Source organism: Sciurus carolinensis, unplaced genomic scaffold (genome assembly GCF_902686445.1).
Source record: "Sciurus carolinensis unplaced genomic scaffold, mSciCar1.2, whole genome shotgun sequence".
Classification (NCBI taxonomy): domain Eukaryota; kingdom Metazoa; phylum Chordata; class Mammalia; order Rodentia; family Sciuridae; genus Sciurus; species Sciurus carolinensis.
This window is the reverse complement of record NW_025920134.1, coordinates 2,010,054-2,024,920: the sequence shown is the minus strand read 5'-3', so window position 1 is coordinate 2,024,920 and position 14,867 is coordinate 2,010,054.

Genomic DNA, 14,867 nt, shown 5'->3' with positions numbered 1-14,867 from the left:
GGTACCCCATATTTCTTCCATGTCCACTGTAGCTTCTTATTTTACCACGCTACAAAACCTTATTCTACAGCGTAAACATCCATTCTATGTAGGACATATTAGAGCTCATTCTAATTTACCAGGACCTTTGGCCAATGCTAATGACTTGGTAGATATGGCCACCAAATCAATTTTTGTTTTTTCCATAGAGGAACAAGCAAAACTCTTTCATGAAAAATTCCATGTAAATTCCACTACTTTGAGCATAAAATTTCCTATATCTAAATGTATGGCTCGACAAATAGTAAAAAATTGTCAACACTGTGCTCCTTTAATCCCAGTACAATCCTTTGGAGTTAACCCCAGGGGACTGCTGCCTGGTCATATTTGGCAGATGGATGTAACCCATATTCCTGAATTTGGTACTGTTAAGTATGTACATGTGTCAGTAGACACTGCTTCAGGGGTCATTATGGCTTCCGCTCATTCTGGAGAAAAGGTAAAAGATGTCATTCAACACTGCCTACAAGCATTTGCTGGCTGGGGCATACCTAAAGTTATTAAAACAGATAATGGTCCTGTTTATACTTCCAAAAGCTTCCGGTTGTTTTTACAAACATTTAACATCCAATCAGTCATTGGCATCCCCTATAATCCTCAGGGACAGGGCATTGTGGAAAGAGCACATCTTACTTTAAAAAATTGTCTAAATAAACAAAAAGGGGGAATAGGAGCCTCCTACAAGTCTCCTAAAGATAAATTTAATTTAGTTCTCTTCATTCTAAATTTCTTAACTCTGGATAGGGATGGCCACTCTGCAGCTGATCGACATTATAATCCCCATGATACTCCTCAAGTATGGGCAAAATGGAAAGCCTTCGTTGGGTCCGAGGGTCTGTTTGTATTTTCCCACAGGATCAACAGACTCCAGTCTGGATTCCAGAAAGGCTAATCAGAGTTTTACAGCATGCAAGTGATGCTGCTCCTCCTCGCAATGGCGAGCCTGAGCCTTCCTCCAATAACAAAAACTCAGACGGAAAGGCAAACCCGGAACCTATGGGCCATTGTTAGCCTGGCCATATCTTTTACTTCTAACTAACACATTTTTTATCCTTCCTTTTCTTGTTTTTCACCAATTCCTCTACAAGCCTGTCAATTCTACCGATGATTTTTCAGGTCATGCTGTTTTTGGTGACAAGGATATTTCTAGTCTTTCTTTGCTTTAACAGGAGGAACTTTTGCACTTTGCCGTTGGAATCATACTACAAATCAGACCCAGAGTAGAGCAACTCGTTCTGCTGACCCTAGCTGTAATATTGCTTTTCCTCCCACGTCAGCTTGTGTATTTCCTCCCTTTTATGTTTCTACCAACTAACATTTCTAATAACACCTTTTAACTGTTCACTAACCGTGTGCTATCTCTCACAATGCTGGAATGGTTCTTTTGCCACCCGTACAATTTTGATGCACATTCCTATCTTCCTACCAGTCCTAGTTTCTGTTGCAGATATAGAATTACCAGTGCTATTATCAAGAAACAGAAGAGGCTTTGACATTGCAACAGCCTTGATCATTGCCATCGCAGTCCTTGCAGTAGCAGCATTGACACAACCATAACAACGATCATTTGGCCGAAAATACAGCTGCAGCCTTACAGACCATAGAGACTCTATCAGAGAGTGGACTTACTACAAGAACAAGTGGATACCTTGCAAGAACTTCTGGGACTGGGATGCGTTTATTCCCTGAGAGCCGTTTGTGTTACCCGTATTGTAACTCTACTGGGGTGTATATTGTTTCTGTATTTAATATGGCTACATGGTTTTTCTTCTGTTTATAGATTTATCAAACAGCGGGCAGGCTTAGGAGCTATGGTGGTACTCCTCTGCCTTGGCCTTCTTCTCTTCATTCGTTTTGGCATGCATCTACGAGCTAGCCAATAGAGAGATCAGATTATCTTTCATCAGGCCATGACCACCCTAAAGGCCGACCGCCCCCCATTAGTATGGCTCTTGATGCTGGACCGGTAGTCAAAGATGGGTAATGAAGGAGGTGGCTGTGTACCAACCTAAGACAGGAGCTTGCAGCATGCTCTGCAGGCTCTGATGACGGGTAAGGACATATGCTGACCACTCAGCCTAAGACAGACACGGTCCCGAGCCTTAGTTTAATAATAAAGAAGGGGTATATGTCGGGTTTCCGGGACCCGCAGCCTTGGGCACGGTCAAGATGGCGCCTGGCGCTGAGCCAAAAGCGGCCAGCTATACAGTAAACAACCAGCGAATTCCAATGATTGGCTAGTTAACGATGTGATTAGAGCATGCCCCCCTCGTGTACCTATTCTATGCCTGCAGCTGTCCGCGCGTTTACCTCGTGTGCTCTCCCCTGATTGGTTGAAGTGTATATAAGCTTGATGGGTGGGAGAGTAGAAGAAGCTGAAGCTGAAGCTGAAGATGAAGCTGAGAGTAGTAGAAGAAGCTGAGAGTAGAAGCATGCAAGCGGGCGTGAGCCGAGCGGGAGAAACGAAGTGGCTGGAGCGGGCGTGAGCCGAGCAAGAGAAGCGAAGCGGCCGGAGCAGGCGAGAGCTGAACGGGAGAAGAGTGAAGTGCAGGAGAGGGAAAGAGAGTGAGAGAAAGGAATAGATAGGAAGGAAAGAAAGGAAGACTGTGCACAATAAATCTCCGGAGCTTCAGACATTTGTCATGTCTCTCTCTCTCTCTACGGGTAGAGGGAACGCGATAATAATTCATCACATCAATAGATGTGAAGAAGAGGTTTATGTGGTCATCTAAATGCATGGAGAGACTTCATTTGGCAAAATACAGCATCCATTTCTGTTTATAACATTAGAAAATCTAGGGATAGTAGGAACACACTTCAATATAATGAAAGCCATCTATGCTAAGGCAAAGGAAAACACCATTCTAGGTACACAAAAAATGAAGCCTTACCCATGTAAACTGGAAGAAGATATAAATGCTCTCTTTTAACACTTCTATTTGACATAGTCCTTAAAATTTGAGCCAGAGTTAATGGAAAGATAAAAGAAATTAAAAAGACATGAATAGAAAATAAAAATTCAGTATATCACTATTTGCCAAAGACATGATTCTACATTCAAAAGACACAAAACTACATCAGAAATCTTCAAGATGTAATTAAGAGATTCAGAAAAAAATAGCAGGATATATAATCACTATACATAAATACATTTCTATACATCAGTGATAAATCAACTTTCACAATAGATGCAAAAAATTAAACATTGAGAATCAACTTAATAAAAGAGAGGAAAGACCTCTAAAAGGGAAGATACAGAATGCTAATAAGAAAATTGAGGTAACCCATAGAAAATGAAAAGACTGCTCATGCACTTGGATTGGCAGAATTAATATTGTCAAAAAGGCCAAAACTGTTACAGATTTAATGCAATTCCTACTAAAATTCCAATGACATTTTCACAGAATTAGAAAAATCAATCATAAAATTTATTTAGAAAACAAGAGATTCAGAATAACCAAGGTAATCCTTACCAAGAAGAATAAAGCAGGAGGGCTCACAATGCAGATCTACAGAGTAATAGTAACAAAAATGGCATGGTATTGGCACCAAAATAGACACAGAATAGGTACAGAAGACACCTAAGCAAAATGAATAAATAGGGTTATCTCATACTAAACAAAGGCACCAAAAACAGACATTGAAAAAAGATAGACTATTAAATAAATGGTGCTGGAAAAAATGGAAATTCATACATAGCAAAATGAAAGCAAAACTCTATTTCTAATCCTGTGGAAAAATCAACTTAAAGGTGATTAAAGAGTAGGTATTAAAACAGAGACCCTGCACTGCATAGAAGAAAAAGTTGAACCAAATCTACCATGTCAGGCCATGTCTAATCTTACATGTTGGACCATGTCAGCTTAGAAACTGACCTCATTAACAAACACTTGTAAGAATTAAGAAAGAATAAATTGAATGGACTCAAAATAAAAGCCTCAGTAAGGGAAACAATTAATAACATGAACAGAGGACCTACAGAATGAGAGAAAGTATTTTCCATATAAACTTTAGATAAGACAGTAAACTACCAGATATATAAAGAACTCAAAAAAATAACAGCAAAGCAAATAATCCAATCAATAAATGGGTAATGAACTGAACCAAAAATTCACAGGAAGAAAAAATACAAATGATCAGCTAATATATGAAAAAATTTTCCATCATCTCTAGCTATTAGAGAAATTACAGCTCAAAACTATTCAAAGATTATATCCCACTTCTACTAAATTGAGAATTATCAAGAATAAAAGCAACAATAAATTTCGGTGAGGATGCAGGGAAAAAGGACACTCATACATTGCTCATGGAACTGCAAGTTGATTTAACCATTCTGGAAATTTTATTGAAATTTCTATGAAAATTTTGAATGAAACGAATATTTGACCCAGTTAACCCACTCCTTGGTTTACTCTCAAAGGTCTTAAAACCAGCATACTACAGTGACTGACCCACATCATTTTTTTTATAGCAGCTCAGTTTACAATAGGTAACCGAGATATCCTTCAACAGATGCATGGATGAAGAAAATTTAGCATATGCAGACAAAGAAATGTTGTTCAGACAAAAGGAAAATTGAAATCATGGCATTTGCTATTAAATAGATGGAGGTAGAGAATCCTGCAATAAGTGAAATGAACAAAAACCACCATAAAAGGTCAAATGTTTTTTTTCTGATAGGCAAATGTTAATCCATAATGTGGGGGGAATGAAGTCCTCTGACTGTGCATAAGGGAGTTAGGGAAAATATATCACTGTAAAGAGGGGACGGACAGTGAATTGATTTGAATATCTTTACCCTGTATACATGCACTATTACACTTCCATTGTGTGCAACATTTTTAGCCCATGCAAGGAGAATTGATGCTCCTTTTCTGTACAATTTCTCTGAATGCATTCTGCTGTCTTATGTAACTAATTGGAAACAAATAAAACTAATTTTTAACAAACAGTTTTTTGCCACATTATCTTTATTTATAGGACTTCTTTCCAGTATGATTTCTCTGCTACTGAGAAAGGAAAATTTTTCCATTAAAAGTTTTGTCACATTTTTGCATTTTTACAGCTTCTCTACACTATGACTTTTCTGATGGTGGATTTGGCATTCTTTTTTATTAAAACTTATGTAACAGCCTGCACATCTTAAGACTTCTCACCAGTATGCATTTACTCATATTGAATAAGGTATGATGTTCAAATAAAAGCTTTGTCATATTCTGTACATTTTTAGGGTTTCTCTCCACTATGAATTCCATGGTGTTGAATAAGGCTTGATTGTGTATTAAAGGCTTTGACACACTTTACATTTGTATGGGTTCTCTCCAGTACGAATTCTCTGGTGTCCAGTAAAATGTGATCTCTGATTAAAAACTTTGCCACATTCTTTACATTTGTAGGCCTTCTGTCCAGTATAAATTCTCTGATGGCAGAAAAGGTCCAAGTTTTTTAAAAAATGGTTTGTTGCATGTTTTACACTTGGTAGGGCTTCTCTCCATTATAAATTCTCTGGTGTAGAATAAGGTGTGATCTCCAATTAAAACTTTTGCCACATTCTTTACATTGGTAGGGCTTCTCTCCAGTATGAATTCTCTGGTGTTCAGTAAGGCTTGACCTCAGATTAAAAGCTTTGCCACATTCTTCACATTTATAGGGCTTCTCTCCAGTATGAATTCTCTGGTGTTGAGTAAGGCATGATCTCCGATTAAAACTTTTGCCACATTCTTTACATTGGTATGGCTTCTCTCCAGTATGAATTCTCTGATGAGTATTAAGGTGTGATTTTCTACAAAATGGCTTATTGCATGTCGTACATTTGTAGGGTTTCTCTCCAGTATGAATTCTCTGGTGTTGAGTAAGGCCTGACCTCTGATTAAAAGCTTTGCCACATTCTTTACATTGATAGGGTTTCTCTCCAGTATGAATTCTCTGATGAGTAATAAGTTCTGATTTTCTATAAAATGGCTTGTTGCATGTTGTACATTTGTAGGGTTTCTCTCCAGTATGAATTCTCTGGTGTTCAGTAAGATGTGCTCTCCGATTAAAACTTTTGCCACATTCTTTACATTTGTAGGGTTTCTCTCCAGTATGAATTATCTGGTGTCGAGTAAGGCATGCTCTCTGATTAAAACTTTTGCCACATTCCTTACATTTGTAGGGCTTCTGTCCAGTATGAATTATCTGGTGTTGAGTAAGGTATGCTCTCCGATTAAAACTTTTGCCACATTCTTTACATTTGTAGGACTTGTCTCCAGTATGAATTCTCTGGTGTAGAATAAGGTGTGATCTCCAATTAAAACTTTTGCCACATTCTTTACATTGGTAGGGCTTCTCTCCAGTATGAATTCTCTGGTGTTGAGTAAGGCCTGCGCTCTGAATAAAAGCTTTGCCACATTCTTTACATTCATAGCCCTTCTCTCCAGTGTGTATTCTCTGGTGTCGAGTAAGTCTTGACCTCTGAATAAAAGCTTTGCCACATTCTTTACATTGATAGGGTTTCTCTCCAGTATGAATTCTCTGATGGATAATAAGTTCTGATTTTCTATAAAATGGCTTGTTGCATGTTGTACATTTGTAGTGTTTCTCTCCAGTATGAATTCTCTGGTGTTCAGTAAGATGTGCTCTCTGATTAAAACTTTTGCCACATTCTCTACATTTGTAGGGTTTCTCTCCAGTATGAATTATCTGGTGTCGAGTAAGTCTTGACCTCTGAATAAAAGCTTTGCCACATTCTTTACATTGATAGGGTTTCTCTCCAGTATGAATTATCAGGTGTTCAGTAAGATGTGCTTTTCGATTAAAACTTTTGCCACATTCTTTACATTTGTAGGGCTTCTCTCCAGTATGAATTATCTGGTGTCGAGTAAGGCATGCTCTCTGATTAAAACTTTTGCCACATTCTTTACATTTGTAGGGCTTCTGTCCAGTATGAATTATCTGGTGTTGAGTAAGGTATGCTCTCCGATTAAAACTTTTGCCACATTCTTTACATTTGTAGGACTTCTCTCCAGTATGAATTCTCTGGTGTAGAATAAGGTGTGATCTCCAATTAAAACTTTTGCCACATTCTTTACATTTGTAGGGCTTCTCTCCCTTATGAATTATCTGGTGTTTAGTAAGGTGTGACTTCCAATTAAAACTTCTGCCACATTCTGTACATTGGTAGAGTTTCTCTCCAATATGAACACTCTGATGGCAAATGAGGTGTGATTTTGCATTAAAACTTTTGTCATATGGTATATCTTTGTAGGACTTCTCTCCAGTATAAATTCTCTTCCAGTGAATTAGGTCTGCTTTTTGATAATATGATTTGTGATGTTTACTCTCATTTAAAGTTTTCCATATTGTCCTCTGTTGTAAATTGTCAAGGTCACAATTTCCATATTTTTTCTTAATCAATTTTTGAAATACATGTCTTATGCTGTGGTCTGGTGAAAATTCTTGGGTACCCTGGCAAGTTATTGCTGAAATGAAAGAAAATTTTACAAAAATTACTTATATTGGATAAATATATTTTGCACACAAAACAGGAGATTACAGCAATGTTAGCAATATCAGAACATCATAAGTGTAGCAGATTAGTAAATCCAAGGCCTTCATTACTACAGAAAGATATGTTACATAAAAATGTACATACACATTTATGCTGTTAAAATTACCCAAATTATTGTAGAAAACAGTGTATCCAAGGTAAGTATATTACTAGAAATAGCAGTATAGTAGAGGAAATAAATTTATCTTTTAACTACCATAGTATTTCCTCTTGTCTAATATAGTATTGGGCAATAAGGGAAAAAATCTACAAGCTACCATCACTCTCAGTTAAATAAACAAAATAAAAAACATTACACAAACATTTCTGACTTTTTTGATAATTGTGTGATAATTGCTTTCTGTCTCTAAAGATACAGAGATGTGAAGGTAACAGGTAGCTTTTGGATGCTAAAACAATGGATAGTCAACAAATTTAAAGAGGGTAGGGAATATTAAGGAAAAACATAGAAAAAATTTAATGAGAAAAACATATACATATCTAGATTATGCAAATAAAAAGTTGAAGAGGCAATAAAAGTCTTGCATAACCTATGTCAATATTACTTGGAAAAAGACAACACATGGAAATCAAGACTAATAAAATGCTTTTTTATATTTGTATTATTTGCTGATTTTATATTGACAAATTCAACTTTGTATATTTACTATTTATATCATTGTATTGTAATGTATTTATACAAGGTGAAATAACACATGTAATAATAATACAATTATTAATTTGTATAATTATCAGTTTTGTATTTACAAATATTACATTTATTCCATTAGTAATTTTCAAGACCATATTACATAATAGTAACCATATGCTACAGCAAAACTCTTGAACACATTTTTCCCATTGAAATAAGTATTTGTAGATTCTGAGTAACAATATAAAAACCCTTCAAAAAACACAGTACCTGGTGACTACAATTACATGCTGAATTTCTTTCACATGTGAATCAGATGCTCCTGCAACTGACTTTTTGTATCTAATGTATTTCGCATAAAGCAAAGTCTTGCATATTAATCCTATATCACTTAAAATGACAATATATTTTATTTTATAGCAAAATAGTAATAGTATATGAATACCACATTTTTAATCCTACAATCATTGATGGGCACATAGGTTTATTTTTCCCTTGAATATTGAGAGCCATGTTCTTTGCACTGAACACAATATTGAGGCTATGTCTTCAACATTAATTTAATCTCCTATGGATATATATTTAGGCAGATATTTCTGGATCAGGAAGTCATTATACTTTTATTTTTTTCATATGTAATATTTGAGATTAAGCCCAAGGGTGCTATACCACAGAACTACAACAAAAGGCATTTTAAAATTGTTTGGGACACATTGTTTCTAAATTTCTGTGACTTGCCTCAAACTTGAAATCCTTTTACATAGCTTCACAATTATCTGAGATTTCAAATATGTAGTTTGAAACTGTACTTGATTTTTTAAATTTATTTTAAATCTTCCATACTCTTTCCAAAATGACCCTATAATCTACTGTTGACTGTTGTTTTAAAATGTAAAAATCAATTAAAACTAGTACAGCACATAAAGACAAAGAAAATCAGGTCTAAATTAAAGTAATGAACAAAATATTAGGAATGGAACATTAGATATGTGAGTTATAAATTACCCAAAGAATGCTGAATAATGATTCCAAAGAAGTTTGGTGGGTCAAATTCAGAGAAAAATTGTTAATACAAATAATGAGAAATTCTGTATGTGAAGAAATCCTTAAGAAAAATTGTCTGAAAGAGACAGGAATTGTGTGTAATTCTGTAATACTAGCAACATAGGGGAGGATGAGTAAGGAGGACCTTCAGTTCAAAGCCAGTCTTAGCAACTTATTGAGACCTTGTGAAAAATTAAAAACCTGTATAATATATAAAGGGAAGTGACAATAAAAATATATAAAGGGAAGTGTGAGATAAATCAAAGTATGCCACTATGAAAAGCAATGAATCATAATTTAAAACATTGAACAAATTAGGAAAAAATTATAAGAAATAAAGAAAGCAAGTTACAAACTAAGAGTAGTTAGTTCTTCACTTTTCAAATTGTATTTGACTACTAATGAATTATCATGAAACAAATAAAAAACCACTTGGCTACAAAATTAAATCTAAAAGAAGAAACTGCCAAATTAGTTGTGGCAGAGAAAGAGTGGCCAGACATGGAGCATGACCTGCTCTAGGGGCCTTCTGTGGTCCTCCAGCCCCAAGATGCTGGGTAAGATGTAGTTCCCAGGGAAAGATCAGTCTCTGCCCTGCAGAGTCCCAGAACTCCAGCTGTGACTGCCCAAGAGTTGACCTAGGCTGTGAAGGATTGGGAGCTTTGCCTGCATGACCTGATAGTCACATTGACCTTTCTGACCCCAGACCCAGGAATCCTTGGGTGTCAAGTCTCCTGGCCCAATACTATCCATCATAGCCAAAGCTAACATTGAAAAAATGGCACCATTGGGTGGTGAGGGCATGGTATTTCAAGAAAATTGTGGTCAACTAAAAATGCTGAGTCCAGAAGGGGGACAAATTAATGACATAGAGTTTGTCCAATCAGCACAGACTGGGGCCCTCAGTGTCCAATATGTGCAGGTTTCATTTGATGACACCTTGTCCTGAGAAGGCAAACAAAAATCATATCCATCCCAGAAGGTGAGCAAAGCTGTGGAGCATGATTTGTGGAACAGTGAACAGCTTTGGACAGTTGTGGTTTGTTCTACCAAAGAAAGAAACTGCAAGGTAAGAAACTATATAATCTATTGGAAATGTCCAATACCCTTCAGGAAGATTTACAGGGCATTTATAGAAGACCTGTATATATATTATGAAAAATTGCTCTCATCTTGCTCCCCAACCTATTAAAACTTTTGTTATATCTGCACAATCTAAATTTTAAAGAGGTTACTTATATATGTTGCAGTTAGAATATAAGGTTATATAAATACGCTTTTGTTTTAAAAAGTCAGAAATATCCTCTGGAAATGATTTTGAAAGGAATTGTTAGACCATCTCTAGCAGTGACATTGTCCACATTTATTCAGAGGTAAGAGGACATGAAGAAAAATTGAGCATGAGAAGACAGGATCCTGGGCAAGACTGGTTATGTGTAAAAGACATTTTTTATATTATAACCATTTCTTGGTGTGTGCATTTTACTCCTCATTCTTGTATATTTATTTGAGTGAAAATGCTGGGATTTTTTTTAGAAATATCAACATTTTAGATAAACTAATTTACAAGCAGTAAAATACAAAACAATTTGTAAATTAATTTTTAAAGTTCTATGAAATGTTTTGTGGAGGGTAATAACCAAAATCCCTGTTGAGTAATAAGCATTGTACGCTGGTTCTCTGGAGCACCATGGCAGTGTGCTTACAATGAGGAAAAAGTATCTATTGTTACTATGTGCTATGGGTTTTGTTTTATATTGCACTTTTTATAGAATATATTAAGAACAAATGAGTTCTTGTCTACATGCACCTTTTTTAGATGCTAAAGAGGTTGCCATTGATGCCAAAAGTAGAATCAGTAAACAAAATTTCTATGTTTTGTTAAAATATTTAGGAAGGATTTTCTTCTCAAAATTGGAGCATTATAGAAGATTGGATTACTGAAGGACAAGAATACTCATATTTTAATGACAACTTTAAATTAGAACTATTGTTAAATGTTTGTACTTACTTTAATACTGAATGTACACAGTGGAAAAATTAAGTTTTTAATTGAAACCTCTAGTCTGTCTAGATGTTTAGAAATCCTGATGAATGTTAAAAATAGAGGTAGTAAAATATCAATTTATAAATCTGTATGTTCTCTGTGATATGTGAGGCTAACACAATAAGTTGGGGGAGTGTAGAATAAAGTTTAATTGGATTAAATAAAGTGAAATTAAAGGACAGAAGTGGTGATGGGTTTAAGAAAGACAATAGACTGAAAGAGACATAAATTTTCTATGTTCATATATGAGTACATGAGCAGTGTAACTTCACATTCCAGACAATCCCAAACATGGTAAATTATACTCCAAGTATAACTTAATACTTCATGTATAAAAAGAAAAAAATTAAATTAAAAAAAGAAAATTAAATATAAAATAAATAAAAATATATGCAATCTACTTGGAACTCTATATGTAAGGAAACATGTAGAATGGAAGCAAAAGGTTAGAAGACCATTACATAAAAATTTGGCCAAAAGAAAGCTTGCTTGGCCAAATTATGATATACAAAAGTTTAATGCTAGAAGTTACCTGAGATAAAATATATTTTAATTTTAACAAAAAAAGCTTTGAAAGAGGCAAAGTAGAATATTATATGAAGATAAAAAAGAGCTTTTCCTAGAGTACTGTAATTAAAGTAAATATAGTTTCAGCTCACAGTACTTCCAAGAAATAAAAAGTTAAGATTGACAAATTAAATAAAGAAATAGAAAGCAACATTTTAATACTAGGATACATCAATCCATACTTGCTATAAAGGAAGTCAAACAAGATGGTAATCAAAAAATAGAAGACTTTGAAAATAATTTAAATATATTTGACTTATATGATAATTGTTATCAATAGCATATGAAATATTAAATTCAATCAACCTGTAGGAAAGGAAAAGACTAAAGGTTAATAGGTATGTAAACATTAAAATTATTTTGTGATCATAATAGAATAAAGTTAAAAATCAAAACGTGAAAAGGATATTCAAAAATCCACACATATGTGGCAATTCATTGAAGAAGGTTGAACATGATCATTTTCCAGAATGGAAAGATTAAATTAAAAGACCTTTGTACTCCTCAAAGATACCTGGAGACTCCATGTGAATCTGTTATTTTTTGCAGAGAAAGAAAACAACTTATTTTTGAGATTTTATGGAATCTCAAAGTTTTATGGTATATCAAAAATATTCAAAATAGAAACAAAATTGGGAGAAAGTTGTTTCATGATTTAAAAACATTAAATACTACAATATTCAATTGGCAATAGTGACATCAATTAAGACAGAAGGACATAGTGAATTCTGACTTTAATAAATTTTTGAACATATACCAAATAAGACAGTTGAACACCAATGTTTGTTATAATATTATTCATCAGAGCTGCCATGGGAAAGCAAACCAAATATCCCTTGAAATGAGAGAATGGAGGAATTTGGAATATAGAAACTACATAATATTTTCAAGTTAAAAAAGCAATACATTTTTGCAAAATCTATAATCAGGATAAATCCTCATTACATATTGATAACTGAAATATGTCACTACCACAGAGAAAAATATAGCAGAGCTATACTTAAATAAAACACCAAAAAACAAACAAAGAAAAAATTCTTCTGATCAGAAATGAGAAGGACATTATGGATGAGAGAAGACAGAAATGAGTGCTTGTTTACATCGAAATTGATTTATTGACTTTTGGGATTTATTGACTTCTACAGATATATTACATCACAACTTGAATTAACATTGCTGAACAGTATATGTGATATATTGGGGAGATCAAGCACTATTTTGTGGTTTTGATCACAAATAAAATTTCAGAAACACATAAAAATAAAAAAATAGTAAAATGTTTCAAAGCTAAATTTAAAATGCTATGGTCTTTATCCTGTAAATAAGAACAAATTTATAAATATTTAGATAAAGGGTATGCATAAAATCTGCATATAATTCAGAAATATTAGTGTAATTCTGAGGCAGGGAATTTATAATCTCAAGGCCATCCTCAATAACTTTATGAAATAGAAAGGGGTTGGGGTGTAACCCATTAATAGCGTACCCCTGGATACTATCACTATTAACATTAACTATGGAAAATATTCATTACTATGTACATAGGACAAAGAAATATAAATAAAATATAAAACTCATTTAGAAAGGTCTAATATTTAAAGAAACAAGGTAAAGCACATATAATTTTTGGTAATAGAAACAAAAATCATGCATATATTAATTTCAATATTGTATTAACTTCTGAAGTAATAGAAATTGTTATATATTCATAAAATATAGCCAAAAGTAAAACAGTAATTTTTGAAGGGAGATAACTTGACACCATGAAATCTACCCTATAAAATGAAAGAAAATGGGAAAGGAAAATTTAACCAACAATTTATAGATAACCATAGATATATTATTTACAAACAGTTTCATATAACTACAAATTTCAACTATCCCTATGAACCAAAAAAAAGCATTTATTGTAAATCTTTACTTTCACTTCACAGAAAATCCTTTACAAGTAATTACAAAGAGCTTGCATAAAGTAATTTTAATGAATAAATATATAAATAATGTTGAACAGATTTAAGATATTAAGTTTTTGCAGTGGTTTGACCTAGAATTCTCCAAAAATGTGCGTATACCATGTGCAGACCCACAAATAACAGAAGATCTTTTAGATCATGCTGACACTCACTGGCAAAGAGGAGTTTGGTTGGTTAATTTAAATGAACTCGGACATTGCTGGAAAGAAATAGAAGATTTGAAAAAAATTTGAAAGCTTGATAATCAAAGGACAGTGTATGTTCAATGACAACAGGAGAAATCAATCTAAGCTTTTAAAAATCTTTTTTGTTTGATAACTTCTCCATCAACATTTTGAAGTTTGAATTCCTCCTTTATCTTTGGAACTCTCAACTGTGTCTTCTGCTATGTCAGTCCACAATATTTTATATCACTGAATTATTCTCAGTACCACTTTTCTAAAGTGAAAGATATATAACCTACCAAGAAATGGAGAGATTAAAGATGAAAAGAAATGTCTTTAACATTTTATCTGTACCAAAATATGTTCTTTTATTTCATGAAAGCACAAATATGAAACACATTCTTGTAGAGAATTTCCCAGAAGGTACTCTGCAAGGGAAGAAAATTAAATAATTATAAATAATTAAAATTATGAAGGGAAGTTATGCTTACTCAGGAAGACCAAATTTCTGTAATTCTCAAACATCACATCTCTATACAAGTTTTGTTGAGCTGGCTGAAGATATTCCCACTCCTCTTCAGTGAAATCAATGGCCACATCTCTGAATGTCAACAGATCCTGAAATAATAGGTAAATAATTAGTACACTGAATACTTGATCATTCACAGAGGTTCTAATTTAATGAGAGTAGACTCCTATGGAGGTGATGACTTTAATTATTTATTAATATATTTTATACACAGTGATACTCTTATATACCTCTGAAGAAAAATAGACATAATTCCAAAAGGAGGATGATTATTTCACTTTTATGAAATAAAATATAAAAATGAGGCATGAACACAAGAATATA